The 13,122-nt window shown below is 46.8% G+C and overlaps 1 pseudogene; it reads right to left on the bottom strand.

Moving 5' to 3' along the window:
• Positions 1-2,760: 2,760 nt before the first annotated feature.
• On the bottom strand, positions 2,761-3,695 carry LOC144115493 (uncharacterized; annotated as a pseudogene).
• Positions 3,696-13,122: the final 9,427 nt, after the last annotated feature.

The following is a 13,122-nucleotide window of genomic DNA, read 5'->3' as shown; positions in this document are numbered from 1 at the left end:
TATCGGGAATTGCTTGGGCGGCGACGGCTTGAAGAGGGGTTTGCAAACACGTTCTTGTCCCGTATGCCAAAGCTACGCGACGAAATAAAACAAGGACTGGAGGTGCCAATCAGCGTAAGCGAAGTGGAAGGAGCAATCGAAGAGTTGAGTGCCGGAAAATCTGCCGGTCCTGACGGCCTAGGTAGTCATTTTTATAAGAAGTTCAAATCCGAACTCACCCAAGCTCTCCACTGCGTCTTCACCGAAATTTATGAAACAAAGAAAATGCCACCATCATTTAAAGCAGCACACGTGGTTTTAATACCCAAGAGTGAGGACCAGGCTAAACTGCTGTCCGTTGGGGCTTATCGGCTGATAAGCCTAACCAACGTTGACTATAAAGTGTTTATGAAGATTCTTGCCAACAGACTGCAAACGGTTATAAAGGACCTTGTAGGGCCCCACCAAACGTGCGGTATTAAAGGTCGCACCATTGAAACAAATGTGCACATTGCTAGAACTGTTCTTGAATGCTGCGATGCCTTCGGGGGTTGAGTTGCCATGATGCAGCTTGACCTTGCAAAGGCCTTCGATCGAGTGTCGCACGACATTCTTTTCTCCATTCTAGAAAATGCCAACTTAGGCTCTGTGATAATACAAGGTGTACAGATGGAGTACGAAAACTGTGTTACCCGAATTATAGTGAACAGCTGACTGAACCTGTGCCTGTGTGTTCTTTGGTCAGCCAGGGTTGCCCACTCTCGACTCTGCTCTTTGCGATCCACCTTGAGCCTTTTCTGTTATCACTGTTACACAATGATGGGATCTGCGGTTTCACTCTTCTGTCAGCGCAAGTAAGAATGCTGGCTTACGCTGATGATAGTGCTGTTTTTTGCGCGGATCAAGAAAGCGTTAAAGAAGTTGTAAAAGTTGCGGGGGAATATTGAAAAAAGACTGGGTCCGAAATTAACTGGGATAAGTGCATCGGTTTTTGGCACGGTGATTGGGACAGGACATCTGCCGTGTTTACTAACATGAAATGGACGACCTCCCCCTGCGAAGTACTTGGGGGTACCCTTAGAGCACTATAAAAGCAGTACGGAGTTGTGGGGTGAGATAACGCAGAGTGCAAGGAAAAAAGCGGATGGATGGAAAGGACGTTACCTTTCTGTTTTCGCGCGCGCAAGTGTGTGCAATGTATTTTTAATAGCCAGAATTTGGTATTTATTGCAGTTCGTGCTCATTACCAGAGCAAACCTGCAGAAGCTGCATGGAGTGTTTGCTGTCTTCATTTGGAGCTCAAATTGGGAGCGAACAAGTCGAGTTAATCTATTCCTTCAGGTCAAAAAGGGCGGCCTTGGTCTTTCTAATTTGTTTCTGAAACAAGTTGTCTCAAGATTTTTGTTTCTACGTGATCAAACCGATCCTTTGTTGCGCACAATGTTGCAGGTGCGCTTAGGCAACGTGGTGCCGGAATTTGTTGTGTCCAGTTACCCGGCCACGAATCGTGCTGTAACAGGTTTTTTGCGTGAAGTTTGTGGTAGCCGTTCGCACTTTGAGCGCTCACTTTTCTACACAGTATCTATGTGCTGTACCCAGGAAAAAACTGTATAAAGATTTGCTAGATATCTTTATACCTGCTCCCTTATACCGTTCCTTTTACTTCGGAGGCCCAGGCAAAGATGTGCTAAAGCGAGTTAAGAAGATGCCGGTAAGACCGACTGTCAAATCCTTTTTCTTTAAACTTCATACTGGTACCCCTCCGGTGAAAACATGGCTAAACGATAAAGGCTTTTTTGTGCCATGGACCATCGACTGCATACTCTTCAAAGAACCCGAGACCATCGAACATGTGTTTATCGACTGCTGGGACCCGGTTTTCCACTGGGACATCTTGCAAAGAACATTAAAGAAAGAACTACCTGAAACTGCTTATGGCATCCGGTTTCTACCTATAGAAAGTGAGGAAGTTCCTTACGACATGTTCATGGTACTGGGCCTCCACAGCATCTGGAAAACGAGAATGGCAGCCAGGCACGCCGACACAAAAGTGCGACCAGTGAGGGGAAATTTTATACAAAGTGCAGTTTTCCTGAGAGATGTTTTCCGCAGTCAACCCCAGCCGCCGGACTGGGTGGCAGTTATGGATGAACTGATTGATATGAAAATGTTTTAACCCATTGTCTCGGCCAAAGTGTGGCTAGAGATTTTTATTCCTGCGCATGAATTGTTCACCGGCAATAGAGAAAAAAAAAATCTCGTCATTCCTATGCTTCTAAGTACTTGCTTCCCACGAGGAATTCCCGAGTTCGAACCCAACTCCTGGAACTTTTTTTCTGCTATTTTTTGCGTTTGTGTGATGCCGAACGCCACCACAGACATTGCTGAAATATCTCACTGCGGCCAGCGGTGCTAGTACATTAAAAATTGATTTAAACCACTGGCTTTGCAGGCAGTGCGACAGCAATGAGTCTTTTCTATGCTTTTGCCAATTGCTTCTATCTGTCACTGCAGTTTGACTACTGTGCCTATTGCTATGCGCCTGCTCGTGCAGTTCTGAACTGTCCGCGGAGTCGCCCATCAATAACTGCTAGCTTAAACATTGAAACATCAGTGACCAATCTTCCTTGAACCTCTAGCCAACTGCTTTGGTCTTCCCAGCCCGTTCAGAACCAGCGAGATCTACAAAATTCATTTTTGCCACCACCGTGGCGCCTCCACTCTCGTTTTGTTGCTCCACTGTCAGTGTGAGGATGGCATGCGATCGCGAGGAGCAGATATTTATCTTGGTGGCTGCAGTGATCCGGGACGCAGAGCCGATGCCAACCAGCCTGACTGTCTCATCTGCGGTCGCCACTTTGTGTTGCGTTGTGATGCCTTCTTGAGAGCAGTCGTGCTGTGGGTGGCCAGAGATCGGAAGCACAGCTGCTTGGCCTTGTGGCTGGCATCCTCCCAGTCGGGCATCTTGCGCACGAAGTTCCACGCTTGCTGTGCGTACTGCAGCAAGGAGCACCACTGCTCAGCCTGGCACAGCTGCTGGGCCCGTTCCAGGCACTTGCGCTTGTATGTCTCGATGGGGATCTGCACTCGACGGAAGCAGAAGGCATCACGGCTGTCGCCCCAGTGTTTCTGTGGAAAAGCCCGATAGATTTGGTGCAGCAACTTTTCCAGCTTCTGCATTGAGTGGGCCAAGTCAGGCTTGGGCAGCAGCTCGTGAATGATCCGCTTAGCATCTGGGCTGCGACCCATGGTATCTTTCAGAAGGGTCACCAGCTGAGCATTGGTCAAGCCAGTCAAGGCCACCTCAGTTTCTGCCTCAGCATCACGTGACTGAAGCCTCAGGTGCTTCACGGGTGACACAAGCTTTTTGCTCGGTGATGCACCAATTGCATCTGATATTTCAGCAGGGAGGAGGAGGCGTTTCCTGGGAGAACTTCAAACTGGACTTAAAGAGAGCTGTGCTTTGCTTGGAGTCTGTGGATTCTCTGTGCTGGAACTGCTTTTTGGAGGCAGCTGCCGCTTCGTTGGTGTCCGTGGTGGGGTCAGGGCAAATTGGTTTCCTGGTGATATGATCCGTCTTCCGCGCCGGCGAACTTCTTCGTCAGGTGACGTCGACGGAGAAGGAGAGCCGAAATAGAGCATGTTGCTAATGGAAGGTGGCGAGCCATAAGCGCTTCTGGTTATTTCTCTCAGTGCCGATCTTGTAGTCATGGTGGGCGCGTAATAGGTTGGTGACGTGCGCACACAAAAGAAGTTAAAAATAAGAAAGCTTGTTGCATGGGCACTTCTTCGTGAGCAGGGGGAAAACCGCAAATGGGAACGAACGCAGCAAGACAGAACAACACTCCCCCCCCCCCCCCCCAAAAAAAAAAAGAATAAGGAGCCCCAAGCAAATCGGAAGCACATGAAGAGTTCAAAAGTGTACAGATTAGGCCACAAAACAAGCACAGCCAAGGTATGTTTTGCATACTGCACAGAAATTCAGTCACATTGCTTAGAGAGTGTAGCAGAATGAGCAAACCCTATCTTTTTACTGATGTAGGGGCCCTAAAATAGGAACTGCTAACTCAGCCAGGTAATACATTTTCCGTCCAGATGAAATTCAAGTTGCATGCTATTTATCATGCAGTTTGTGCAGGGATGTGGAATATAGGAGTGGAATCTCACCTTTACTGTACCAGTCTTGTCCTCCCGAATTGCAAGTGGCTCTCGCCTTTTGCTGTTTGGCAGCAAGTCGGAAATTTGCTCTTGGTATATCTGCGAGAAATTTGCAACAGCAATAAATCTACAAGAAGCCAGTTTGCACGCCACAGACATGATGCAATATCCTCCATTTACACTTATTTCTGGACAACACGACAGCACGAAGAAAGGCTGCACTTGAATGTTCAAATGCTAGGTTACGGGGATTTTACAGCTAATCAATGAATGCAAAAATCCTCAAGGTGCATACAGCATGCCGTGGCACTTCGTAAGCGATAAGCATGCATGCAAATCAGAGTGAAGAACTAGGGATGCCCAAACCAAAATTTGCAACGGCTAAGCTTGATTGATTGATTGATTGATTGATTGATTGATGCCCATGCTAAGTTTGGTCATGAAATCCATCACGCACGAACTTAGCCTCGTGCATGGCTCAGTGTTGTTGATGCTCATGCTTTCGCTCCCAGTCAGGGGTAGGAAACTCCAGTTAGTATCGTTTTCAACTACTTTAGTGCACCTGGTGTCTGGAGGACTCGCATTTAAAGCAAATCCTGCACAATCAGCACTCATGTCTCATTTTTAAAATGTGCGATAATATCTTGAAATGCGCTTAAGACGAACAATTGTTTGTATTTTGAAAGCGAGAGCAGGTACAAACTGTGGCGGTAGCCCAACTGTCTAAGGCATCGGAAGGCAAAGCTGTTATGTTTGCGCCAGCAGTGGTTTAGATACCGCTCAGGGACCAAGTTTTTTCCAAACAAGTTCTTTTTTACAGCCTGGCTCTGAGGAGGGACAGACCATAATCCCCCATTAGGCAGAACAACTTTAACAATTTCTTGCCATAAAATAGTTTGGTTGTGTTCAGTGTGCACTGGCTGAGGTCACAAAATACCAACGTCCATGTATTGCAGAAAACACCCTCACCTCCAAGAACGAGACACGCACAAGAAAAGACTTCCCTGTGATTGTTATGTTCTTGAAGATGTCCCCAATTGCCCTGGGGATGATTCCTGCATCGTCAGCATTTGATGAGCAGCGAATTCCCATCGTGTGCGTTTTGCCGGAACCCGTCTGTCCTTAGGAAATTATGGTGACGTTAAACCCTTGAACACAGAGCAGGCAGTCACGGTTTACAACATTTACATGGTCATGAACTCGTTACATATTATGCAGCTGGATGAAGCAAGGACGATGGGAAAAGGGGTTTGTCAGAATGCGCGAAAAGCAAAAAATGCCAACAGTCACTGAAACCAATGGCAACACAGGATATACGTTGTCCACTGCAAAGTTGGGAGCAACGCTGGTGAATACTCAAGATTACGCTGCACACAACATGAATGCATTCTACAGCAAGAGCTGAGACCGCCACCACTTTAGCTCAGTTGGTAAAGCATTGCATGTAACATTGGAAGGTCATGTGTTTGGGGCCACGGATGTCATGCCGTAATTTGCACTACTGCCTGTGATTACATCTTATTTAAATCATTACACAATTGGTTTTTATCTAGCAGACACCCTCAAAACGAATGCTTATGCTTTTTTAGGTTTTCAGAAAGCTTAGCTTTTCTCATACGCATAGCTGGATCAAGCAACTTCAGCCTACACACACTCTACAGAAGGAGAGTCTACATCAGCTGTAAAATTTTGGTTGATGGACAATCAGTGCGATGCTTGCTGTTGCGATTTGTGATCAAAGAAATTAACGTACCAATGTTCGTTTGTTGCACAGGGCACTGTGTTGGTTGCCAAAAGTAATATTAGTGGGAAATGTAACTGCAATACCACAAAAACACCACCTCATGAGAACCACAGGAAGGCTCAGGTAGAACTGCCCTTTTTGAAGGAGAACTGCCAATAAAAACAACTCATCATTTTGTCGAGTATGCAGACTATAAAATATTAGAGGTGAAAAAGTCATTATTTTATAAATCTTGCCAGTGAGCATAAAATAAACCAGTAGACTAATAACAAAAATATTGCCTCCATTGGATCTCTTCCAGGAAAACGACCGGCGCCAGTCACTAACACAGTTGCACCTACTTATAACGAATCCGACCGTCACGGGGATGGCGTTTGTTGTATCGTAGTAGGTGGACTCAGGCTATTGCAGCCAAAACACAGTCATACAAGAGTGGCATTTATTTCTTTAAAAAGGTCTGCTGGACCTTGTTTGTTTCTTCGAAGCACGCCCAATCAAGCTCCTTGCTCAGCTCTCCAGTGCGGTCACGTGCTTCTGGCTAAGACCCTTGTTGCGGAAGATTTGCTTTAGGGATGCCACACAGTCGAACCTGCCTATATCGAACACGCAAAAGAACGCTACGAGTTTGATATAGCGTGTAATTCGATATAAAATTAATTGATATGGAAAAAATGAATTTCTTTGATAGCCACTAACTCCGCGCAGCTAGATTAGCGAGCGAAACAGTCGTGGATTTGGCCTCCGAGTGAGCCCATTTTGCAAAGTTATCGATGGACTACGAAGAGCTGAGACCACGGCCTTCTATTGTCGCGCAGCAGCAAACGAACCACGCTGACTGGACAGTGCACGTAGAAGCACATAGGCACCCACTGTTTACAAGTCCTCGTCACAATGCGCATCAGTGGTGCCCTGGTTATCCGCGACGTCAGCAATGACGTCTTCGTTCGCAAGTTCTCCTGCTGCCTCAACTTCGGCTACGGCTGCCCCTCCCCCCCCCCTCCCGACCATCACAAATAGCACCAGCAAATGCGGGCAGCTGGTTATCATCACAACATGCGACGGCTATATATATATATATATATATATATATATATATATATATATATATATATATATATATATGTGTGTGTGTGTGTGTGTGTGTGTTTAATTTGTAGTGCCAATCCATTGGAGACTAATACTTCGATTAATTTGTCGCTTAAAGAAAACTACTTATAAAGCAGGAGAAAAAAGGGCCACGCCGCAGGGGATATATATATATATATATATATATATATATATATATATATATATATATATATATATATATATATATATATATATATATATATATATATATATAGTTAACTCTCCAAAAGTTCGCTTACAGCCAAAAAACATAAGTATTCAGGAGAGCAGCAGACTGGACAGCCGTCGCGGTAGCTCAGTTGGTAGAGCACCGGACGCGATATTCGGAGGTCGTGGGTTCGGATTCCACTGGAGGCATGGTTATTTTCTGCTGCTCTATAAGTAATTTTCTTTAGCCGATAGATTAATCTAAGTATTATTATCCCACTGTTAAGCACAACACATCAAAAAATTAAACATTCCCTTATGCGCCTTGGTTTCGGTGACTGTTGCCTCCCTTCAAAAGTTTGTCAAACGAGCCCCTCATTTCCTTAAGCTTGTCTGCTAATAGCTTAACGAGGGTCTCGGTTCTGGCAGTCTTGATTCCATAGGTAGCATAAGAGGGCTCTCGCACAGTTTCCGCCCTCTCCGTTAGATATCGTTCTACGTCACATTCGGGGTATTACAGGACGTGCTACGACCGCCGCTATCGACGAGAGTGGCGCTGGTGAACACTCTCAAGGTTCGCTTACACGCAATAAACATATATACCAACGAGAGCAGCAGATTGGACCGCCGTCGTCGTAGCTCAGTTGGTAGAGCACCGGACGCGATATTCGGAGGTCGTGGGTTCGGATCCCACCGGCGGCATGGTTGTTTTTTCTGCTGCTCTATAAGTAATTTTCTTTAACCGATAGATTGATCTACGTATTATTATCCCACTGTTAAGCACAACACTTAAAAAAATCAAACATTCCCCTATGCACCTTGGCTTCGGGTACTGTTCGCTCCTTTCATAAGTATATAATGTGTGTGCGTGTGCGTGCGCGTGCGCGCGCGCGCGCGTGTGTGTGTGTGTGTGCGCGTGTGTGCGTGCGTGTGCGTCTGTGTGCGTGCTTTCAGGTCGTCGTTCCAAGCCTTCCGCCACTTGTCAAAAAAGTTCGTGGTTAGTCGTGTAGGGCATCAGAACCCAAAGCGCGTTCTGCAATCACAGCTGGGACTTGCTTTTTGTAGCGAAAGCTACATTGGCTACGAACTTGCAGTTTCGCTGTCAATAGCCTAGCAACGGTTGCAGCTGGCGGAGGCAGCGCGCTCGCCATGCCATCTGGCATGACGTCACACCGCGCACCTCGCCGCGGAGCCGCCCTTACGCGCCCAACCGCTAACCAACGTATTCGGTGGCAATATCTGTGGGGGCCACTGAAATCCCCGCACTCTCACTGAATGAAAAAATGAAAAAAAAAATCTGTATCGAGGCTGCGATTCGCACCAGGGCCTTTGGCGTTTGAGGCGGACACGCTAGCGCTCCACCATGACGGCTCAGGGCTTCATCATGAATAAAGGCGCATCTAGTGAATGCACGTGTTTCATATATTAACTCTTCCGATCCAGAAGTCGCCGCGCTTTCGCTACGTATATCCTGGCCGAAAAGAGCTAGGCCAACAGCAATTTTTTTTTCGATCACGAGTGGTCGAAGATATCGAAGCTTCGTCGATCCATCCATGTTGGTAGCGAGCAACTTCAGATTTCTTCCCACCTCGTTCAACTCGCATGATAATTTCCAGCCATGCTAATCTACTCTGTATCGTTCCAATTTCCAGATTCATAAAAAAGTGGGGCAGGAGGGTTTTGCCATTCGCGGCTGCCGTCGCGCGCGCACACAGCCCACGAAAACCATGCAAAATTGCCGACGACAGCCCGACGCACCGTGCGACCGTGCCAACTCCATCGCAACGCGGACACAACTGACACAACGCGCTAAAAACGCATATTATGGTTGGCTGGTTGCGCTCCCGCCGCCTAGGTCATGGAAAATCCGCATCATAATTGGTCAGCCCATGTTACGTAGTACTATTAGCAGCCGCATCTCCATGCGGGAAAACTAAAGTTCAGGGATGTGCTGAGGGAAAGCCAGCTTCTTAAGTCGACCGGAGTTGCTCGAAGCTCGATCGGACCTACGGGGTAGCTAACCCCCGAAGGTACAGCGTGTTCCCCAATTAAGCACGCGCCGTAGAATTCTTCTCTCAGCTAAACTGGTGAATTGTTAGAGCTAAAATTTCGCACATAAATGTCATTTGGCTGGCAGAATTGTTTTGTGCTACATTTGTTTGGGGCACTCGAAAGAATCGATCAAAACAAGTCGGATATTCACTTCGTCTACGAAACAAAACGAGCTGTTATCTCAGCGATTGCACCGGTGGCATCATCTCGTTTGTGGGCCGTGGAGATTCGACAAAGAAGGGGCGTGGGTGTGTTTTGCGAGGGGTTTCAAGACGTTTTTCAACTGCTTTAATAATGGTCACAAAAAACCTTAGTTTGGCCAGAACAGATATTGCGCCACTTTCTATCCTCAAAAAACAATTTGCAATTTTTTATGAATTATTCAGAAGCCCTCCGCTGCTACGGCAACACTCTCTCATCCTTCTTTGACTCCCTACTTCCTCCCTTGCCCCACGGCAGGGTTGAGGTGTCCACCGAGATATGAGACAGTTACTGTACCCTTTCCTTTCCTAAAAAAAGTGTTATTTGTTTCATACCGCGTCCTAGAGCTCAGCAGCGGAACTACTATCTCTGCTCGGATGTGGGGCGTAAAGTTTATCTTCTGCTTCATAACCAATAAGTTACAGCAGCAGGTAGGCCTTTATATCACACGTGCGCAGTGACACCTGCATCAAGGTGCAGGCAGCTGGCATCGAAGAAATTCTCCTGAGCAGCTCGTTCAGACAAACGTTGTTAACGCCGCAGGGAAACGGAAGGGAGACCACGCCGCGTCCGAAACGTTTTACAGCGTTAGCTGTTAAAGCGAAGGGTCGTTGATATCGGCTTTAACATGCAGTGTCCGCGATCACATGACCGCCCCTTGCGCATATCCGGCGCCTCACAAGATAACCTGCCTTGACTGGATGACACAGCATTCTGCGTTCCTGTGCAATAGCAACCGCAGCAGTTATGATAGAGCCGCCACTGGCGAAGTGGCACATAAGAACCGTTGTGGAAGGGCCATAGATGCAGCCGAGACTGAACGTCATGCTCGGAACGCTGCACGTAAGTGGGATGACGGAGCCACAAACGTACTGCGTGTCGCACAGAGGACGAACGCTGTCGGGACACTGCCCGCTAACGAGCCGCATGACAGGTTAAGTCCGTTCGAACACATTTTTCACGTCGTAAGGCGGTCCTTGTAACCCTCCCGAAATTGATACACAGTCATGACACGCTCCTATGGAGCAGCATTCAAAAGCAAATGCACCAATTGCAAAGGGTATGTCAGTTAGAACCAGCTGACGACCATTCACATTACAAATGGTGCAATTGCCATATAATTTAATGCGAAAACCTTATATGAACCATTAACAACGAAACTCGGCGTCGTTCTCGGCGTCCAGGAAAAGGGGTGAGCAAAGCCCTCATTGACGTCATCAGTCAAAAGTAATGTTTCTCCTGTAGGTGCTGGGAAGCAAACCAAGGGCCTTCCGATTGCGAGGTCAGCACGTGACTCATACGCTACAAAACCGCGTTACTTGTGGCGAATGAAGGTGAACCTGTAGCGCACGCGTTATCTTACGACTACATGTTACTGAATAGGTCTGTCATTAGAAAGGAAGGTTAAAATTATGAATTCAATATTTCTGCTTTCGCCAAAGCACGTAACCAGTCCTAAGTTCCCTCTGTATTTTTTAAACTCCATTGGGAAGTCACTAATGGTATGAAGGGCACGCATGAAAATGAGGTCGGTCATGTATGCAATATTAGCCGGAAAACTAATTGTTTCTTGTTTGAGAGAGAGAGAAAAATATTTCATTAATCTCTTGTGAAGACTGAAAACTGCCGCCTAAGATATTTCTGTTACACCTGTCATGAAATTTTGCATTGTTACACGTAAATAATAGCTGCAAAATTTCACTATATTCGTGTGCCTATGCACAGCAGAAGCTATGTACGCTTTCCGAAACTCATATTCCACAGTCGACAGCTTGCTGAAACTTTGAGCGCCGTCCTCACGCTGGTTTGCACCGAGTAATGCACCAGTAGTTCATGTTCTATTATTTTACAGCCAAAGCTATACTGGCCACTAACTTTTGGTTTTGCTGTGGCGATGCTTCGAGGAGGCACAAAGACACACATTGAGCCGTTGCCTAGCAACCGCCGCCACTCGGCGGACGCCGCTGGGGTGCCTCGATGCCAGCGCCGCAGGTCGCTGGCATCGAGGCAACCCAGACGACTCGCACTCGCCGTGCCGTCTGGCATGACGTCACCGCGCCTCGCCACCCTTACCCTTACCCGCCCTTACGCGCCTAACCGCTAATCAACGTATTCGGTGGTGGCATCAATGGGAGCCACTGAAACCGCCGCACACTCACTGCATAAAAAAAAACTGTGTCGAGGCTGGGAATTCAACCAGGGCCTTTGCCGTTTGAGGCGGAGACGCTTCCACTCCGCTAGGGCAGATCACGGTTTAGTCATGAATAAAGGTGCATCTAGTGAATGCACGGGTTTAATATATTAACTCTTTCGATCCAGAAGTCGCCGCGCTTTCGCTACGTATATCCTGGCCTAACAGAGCTAGCCCATCCGGAATGTTCTCCCACAGATCCTTCATGGCCTTCAGATCAAGATTACAATATATTAAAAGGTGCGTGAAGCAAGTTTTGCCTTTTGGGCTGCATTTTTGTGTCTGTGTGTGCGCGCGAAATGGAAAACTTCACATCCAAGAGAAAACTTGGGATTCCCTCTTTCCAAAGAGTACATCAAGTTTTCGTGTAGTATATATGACGGGCGACTTCAATGCGAAGGTGGGCAAGAAGCAGGCTGACGACCACGCGGTAGGTGACTATGGGATAGGCTCTAGAAATAGCAGGGGAGAGTTACTAGTCGAATTCGCGGATAGAAATAATTTACGGATCATGAATACCTTCTTCCGCAAACGAGAAAACAGGAAGTGGACCTGGAAGAGCCCCAATGGTGAGATTAAAAAGTAAATCGACTTCATACTATGCGCTAAACCTGGCATCATTCAGGATGTGGCCATCCTCGGAAGGGTGCGTTGCAGCGACCATAGAATGGTAAGGTCTAGAATTAGCTTAGGCTTGAAGAGGGAACGGAAGAAGCTAGCGAAGAAGAAGACCATTAACGAGTTAGCCGTAAGAGGGAAAGCACAGGAGTTTAGGATAGCGCTGCAAAACAGATATTCGGCTTTTACTGAGGAAGATCATCTTGATGTTCATTCAATGCACGATAACCGGACATCAATAATTACGGAGTGCGCAGTAGAAGTAGGCGGTAGGACAGTTCGAAAAGATACCGGGAAGCTATATCAGGTGACGAAAGATCTGATTAAGAAATGCCAAAACATGAAGGCATCTAACACTACCGATAGAATAGAACTAACGGAGCTATCAAAGTTAATAAATAAGCGCAAGGTAGCCGACATAAGGAAGTTTAATATGGAGAGAATCGAGCATGCTATAAAGAACGGAGGTAGCCTAAAAACAGTGAAGAGGAAACTAGGCATAGGTAAAAACCAGATGTATGCATTAAGAGACAAGCAGGGCAATGTCATTAGCAATATGGATAAGATAGTTAACGTAGCCGAAGAGTTCTACACAGACCTGTACAGTAGCCAATGTAATCAGAGCGCTAATGAGAAAGACAGCAGTGCACAGCAATGCGTCATCCCGCCAGTAACGAAAGATGAAGTAAAGAAAGCCTTAGAAGCAATGAAAAGGGGAAAAGCAGCTGGGGAGGATCAGGTAACAGCAGATCTGTTGAAGGTTGGAGGGGACATCGTGCTAGAAAAACTAGCCACCCTGTATACGCAATGCCTTAACACCTCAACTGTACCAGAAGCTTGGAAGAATGCAAACATTATCTTAATTCATAAGAAGGGAGACGCCAAGGACTTGAAAAATTACAGG

This window comes from Amblyomma americanum, chromosome 1 (genome assembly GCF_052857255.1).
Source record: "Amblyomma americanum isolate KBUSLIRL-KWMA chromosome 1, ASM5285725v1, whole genome shotgun sequence".
Lineage (NCBI taxonomy): Eukaryota > Metazoa > Arthropoda > Arachnida > Ixodida > Ixodidae > Amblyomma > Amblyomma americanum.
Note: the sequence above shows the minus strand (reverse complement) of the source record. Positions and strands in the feature narration are given on the sequence as shown.